This window comes from Vicia villosa, unplaced genomic scaffold, assembly GCF_029867415.1.
Source record: "Vicia villosa cultivar HV-30 ecotype Madison, WI unplaced genomic scaffold, Vvil1.0 ctg.001080F_1_1_3, whole genome shotgun sequence".
In the NCBI taxonomy this organism is placed as follows: domain Eukaryota; kingdom Viridiplantae; phylum Streptophyta; class Magnoliopsida; order Fabales; family Fabaceae; genus Vicia; species Vicia villosa.
The window spans coordinates 404,178-410,177 of NW_026705474.1; positions in this window are offsets into that span (position 1 = coordinate 404,178).

Sequence of the window (6,000 nt, forward strand, 5' to 3'; positions counted from 1 at the left end):
TATATCAAGCTATAATGCAATGAATGGACTGACACTCATGCATGTGGTACCAAGATTCGTGAATCACATCACAGGACTTCTCTCTCTGATACTGCCCTCTAGTCGCTCACACCCCACATGGGCACACGACTACTGCCTCATCGCTCACACCCCACATGGGCACACGATGACTTCCCGCTAATCTCCGCACAATCACTATGCCAAATTTGTCTTTTAGCAGCACCCCTACGAAAGCGCTTTTGGAAAAAGCGCTGGCACATGCTTCACTAAAAACAAAATTAAAAAACACGCTAAAAAAACATTAAAAAAGCGCTGGTATAGCCCATGTCTACAAAAGGGCTTTTCAAAAGCGCTGGTATAGCCCACCTTACGAAAGCGCTTTGTAAAAGCGCTGATATAGGGGTAGATATGAAAGCGCTTTAAAAAGCGCTGGTATAGGTATATGGTACGAAAGCACTTTTAGCGAAAAAGCGCTGGTATAGGGGTACCTATGAAAGCGCTTTTGAAAAGCGCTGATGTAGGTCATTTTAAAATTAAATTTTTTAAAACAAATTAAAACAGACGCGTTTTGTACCTTTCATTATTTCATCGTTCTCACTGTTTCTTCACTGCGCCATCAGTACTGTTCTCTTCTTCGTTCATCGCCAACCTCCACCGTCTATCGCCGCCGCCAACCTCCACAACACCGACCACCACTCAACATCTTCTCGCCGCCGCCGTCGTTCTTGCTGTTTTAGGGTCTGTAGTAGTTTTAGGGTTTTGTGTTAGGTTTTAATGAATGGGTTTGCTGTCATTGCATTGTTGCTGCCATAGGTCCGGTGATAATCTGATTTTGTGTTTTGCTCTTAAAAATCTGAAAATCTGAAACTCTGAAAATCTGCCATAGTCTTTTTATTTGCTTTGACAGAGGTAGATGTTGTATGAATATATTCTTCCACTGTTGTTTTGTTTGCAAGATGAAGCATATAGTTTTGGACATCAAATTTAGAGAGGCAAATACATAACAGTGGTACTACAATAGGAAAAAACTATTAAAACCTCAATGAAATAGTGACATTGATTTTTTATTTACTTAAAATGCATACTAGTTATGATATAGAAATAAAAGGAGAATTATAGTAGCAATACATACTACTTAGAGCAGTTATCTTTTTGAGAATGAAAATGCTATATCTTTATTCTAAACCATGATCGTTGTGCACTATGAGCATGTTTGAATGTAATACAAACATTTCAACTCTTCCTCTTGCTATTTTGTAAATTGAAAAAGGTGTCTTAGTTTGGTCTTGGATTTAATGTATGAGTTCATATTGATGTCTCTACTTTATTGCAACTTGGTTTATGGAATTCTACAAGTTTTGAAATGGATTGAACTATATTAAAACATGCTCATATATTAAATTGACTTTAAGTGATAAGAAGGAAATATCTATATTTATTTCTGAAATGAAATGAGATGGGAAACATTCACATTATTCTCTTTCAAATTTTACATTATTCTCTTTCAAATTTTTACTAGTGATTTCATTTTCAATATCCTCTCTTACTACTTTCTTTTAATGGTTACGTCCATGTTTGAGTTTACTTTCATGTGAATTGTGCATATCTTCCTTTATATATGCAGTATGACTTATTTATTGGTTTCACCAACTTAATGGTTGAGTTTTCATTTAACAAAATTGTTGGTATGCTTCTGTTTTGTCTAGAAGGAAATAACTTGTATATAAATATCATGGAAGCTTATGATTTTCTCTTATTCAATATTCTCTGAATGAGATATGAATGTATGTGTCTGCACTATTTTGAAACTGTGTTTTATGGAATCTGGTTTCTACTTCTAAAATCATTGTAGTTTGTGCTACAGTTTGCATATAGTTCCTTCACTTTTATGATATTTGTATTTAACTACATCGTGTGTGTGTGTTTAATTTTATAGTTACTTTGAAGTCTCTGGTTTCTACTCGTACAACGCCGATTCAAACCTACCCATCTCCCACATTAAGTCTAACTCAGGTTACTATCCCTTTCTTCTTGCTTATAGTTTGTTATTTTCTACTTATAGTTTATTGTTTATGGTTCTATTTAATATCAATTTAATGTCTATCAATTTAAAGCGCTTCTTTGTAAAAGCGCTGCCAAAGATTAATAAAAAAGCATAAAAAATAAAAAAAACGCAACATACGAAAGCGCTTTTGGAAAAGCGCTCTTATAGGGGGAGCTATCAGAGCGCTTTTTCCAGAAAAAGCGCTCTTAAAGCCCACCCTATAAGAGCGCTTTTCCAAAAGCGCTTTCGTATGTTGCGTTTTTATTTTATTTTTTACTCTCATAGGGGGGGCTATCACAGCGCTTTTCTGGAAAAAGCGCTCTTAAAGGGGGGCCTACCAGAGCGCTTTTTCCAGAAAAGCGCTCTTAAAGGGGGGCCTACAAGAGCGCTTTTTCCAGAAAAGCGCTCTTATAGGGGGGGCCTACCAGAGCGCTTTCTTAAGCGCTTTTGTTACCTTTGCCAGCGCTGCCTTTCACAGCGCTTTTAAGCGCTTTTAAAGCCCATAAAAAGCGCTTTTAAAGCCCTTCCGTGTTGTAGTGAATGGGAATTAGCCTTCCAATGCAAAATATTTATGAATAATGCACACATGACACATACTTACTTCATCATACATCATCATCATTCCGATGCTTAACATCGCTTATCACCTCTTACCAATAACGTCATAACAAGTATGTACATGTATAAGCATCATTCAAATCATTCACATACATACACCACATCATCACAATAACATACACATCACATTAATGTTAATTGCCACCATAATCCAATTCAACAATAATTTAATTGAATAAATAAATAAGTCGGCCACTTCTCGTAATATTATTTCATCAGATAAAGCATCTCATTAGCTTCGCAACGCCCAAAACGGCACATAAATCGGATACTCGGATCAAAAGTTATGGGTTTTTGAAAATAAAACATTTTTATAAAATATGCTGCAGAACCCGGTTCGTCCCACATGGGAGCCGGTTCCTGGCTGCATCCAAAATCACGCCTCTGATTTTTACTATGGGGAACCGGGTTGTCCCTATCTGGGAACCGGTTCCCAGCAACCCAGAATTCATACCTCTCTGTTTTTATAAGGGGGAACCGGTTCGTCCACATGGGAACCGGTTCCTACGTACCTGCACAGCCAAATTCATCATTTTGACAGTATTTACCATATCCCATTTCCCCAATTTCAGGTACATACGAACATAGCACACAAATACCATCAATTTTCGCATCATCACATATTTCAGACAAGTTTTATACAAGTATTAACAGCATATAACATGAGTATTAACAGAATCATGTAATTCATACGAATTCATCAAAACCTAACAAATTCCCAAACCCGACACGTACGATTGAACAAGACAGCAATCCTAATCAATCATACTACCTACAATCGCATAAGGATTACTAACCCGAAGAATCCCCCCTTACCTCAGAGTCGAATCTTCGAAGTTCTTCTCCCCCTTTGGCTCTTCTCACTTTCACGTGTTCTTCTTTTTCTCAGAGTCTGTCTCTTTTGCTTCTACCTCCCTTCTTTCCAATTCCTTTATTTTATGAAAAATAAAATAAAATATTATAATGGGCTTGCTTAGTTAACACCCCCCTTCTGCTAATCACCACTCTAGCCCAATGCCAATACTTCATCATTTTCCAAATAATTCCCAAAAATTATTAATTCTAATAATTTAATTAAAAAATAATTAAATTAATAAACAAGAATTAACGGGGTGTTACACAACCTAGTCTTCATGATTATGGGAGAAATGCCCTTAGGATGAGGACCCCTAAGACAGGAGGCTGCAAAAAGCCGATGCTTCCCATTCATGAGGCTTAGGGACAGTTCCCTGTCTAGCCATGCCTGCTCATTCTCACATCTATCCCTCTCACGTGTAACGAATGCATGTTGGGTTTCACGGTCGAGTCTTAATTTGTCTTGGTTGTTTAAAACCATTTTTCTAGAAAAAACCTAAAAAAAACTACATTAATTTGCTTCCATGAAACTTTTTAGATATTCGTCTTTGAAAATTAGTTAGGACACTTTCTTGGAGATGCATATCTGATTAATCTCGTGTTTCCCAACAATGGCAGAGGCGCACGTCAGTCTTACCCTAACCTACCTAAATGGAACTAAATGGGGATTCATTTCTTTAAGAGTTACCTGTTTCGAATGGACAACTATCTAATGCATTTAAAGCAACCTATTTTACCTAATACATCAATTAAAACTCAAAAAATTAAAATGACAAATCTTACTCGAAAAATAATTGTGGATGAACGTTGTTGAATGTAGTTAGAGGAGTGAGTTTGGATTGGAAAGCTTGAAGTAGAGGTAGTGTTGATCCTTGAAAAATAAAATTGAAGAAAGTTGCTCACAGGCTCTAATGGGGTTTTTGAATTGTTTTAAAAAATGAAGAATGAGAAGAGGGTGTGTATGTGGGTTATATAAATTTAATATGTTCGGAGATGCATCTATGAAAAACCTCAAGAATTTGAAAACAAAGGTTAATTCGAATATGGATCTGATGTAGACAAATCTTAAAAGTCATACGAAGATGCATTACATAATCAAATTTTGGCAAAATGACACTCACTCATTTGCACTTATTTTGTGGGAAAGCGGTGCGTCCAAAGATGCATCTCCAAAAACTGGAGAATTTTTTTTCTTTTCGCCATGGGTTAGAGAGAATCTATACAGGTGATAAAAGAAATTCTACACAATATTCCAAAAAAAAATTACAAATTTGTCAAATCATGCAAGTCGTTTTTAAATGTCAGTATGATTTAGCGAGATCCACGTAGTTTATTGAATGACGTTACCGTTAGTACATCTCGTATTTTCCCATTACTTAATTCATTCTATTTTCACTTTCTTTCGTGAAATGAGTATTAATATTTTGATATTGGTCAAATTAATTAATGTGAAAATGATTTTAATAAAATTAATATCAAAGACTAATTTGACTTGCTATTATAAAATAAAAGAGTTAAAATTATTTTATTAAATATTAATATAAAAATTAATATTATTCAAAAGATATTTTCAACAACTTTTACTTAAAAATTAAGTCATGAAAATATGATAAAAAAGAATATATTACTATAAAATATTAATCAAGAATTATGAATTTTCTTTCTTCTATATTATCTTTGATTATTTTAGAAAGATAAAGAAGAACTTTTTAAATGGATTTAAAATAATTCTAATATTATTTCATAGTTTTTTACGTTTTTTTTTTTATTTTTGAAAATGATTATAGTACAATACATGGTAAGTTTGAACCTATTATTTTATTTTTCTTAAATGTTTTAAAATATAAATAGTTTGAAAAAAAATTTAGTTTCTTGATTGATTTGAAAATAATTAGAATACAATGTATGCAAGACTTGAAAATATTATTTTATTTTTTAACTTGTTCTATAATATAAATAGTTTGAAAATATTTTTATTTTTTAAATGGTTTAAAAAAATTAGAATACAATGTATGGTAGATTTGTTTTTTTTAACAATACATATGGGAGATGTTTCTCCTTTAATTTTTGTTGAATTATTTTGGCCTTTTATTATCTATTATTTTTTGTGTGTTTACGAGTCATTAAAAAAGTTTATAACATTTTTGTGATCAAAAAAATAAAAAGTTTATAACATTTAGAAAAATATTTTATATAATAAAATCATGACCAAAAATATTAGTCAATTGACTTATATATTTTTTAATACCAACTTTTTTACTGAACCAACTTTTTTACCAAAAATATTTGAATCCCAGAAAAAACATGTTTTCAAATTATACCAACTTTTTTACTGAACCAATTTGATTCTCATTTATTTGCCTTTATGCAAACTTTTTTGACCAACTTTTCATCCCTCCTGGTCGCAATTCAACGTTCTTTGATCAAATGAGCATTAATATTTTGAGATTGGTCAAAATAAATAAATGTACAAATAATTTTGT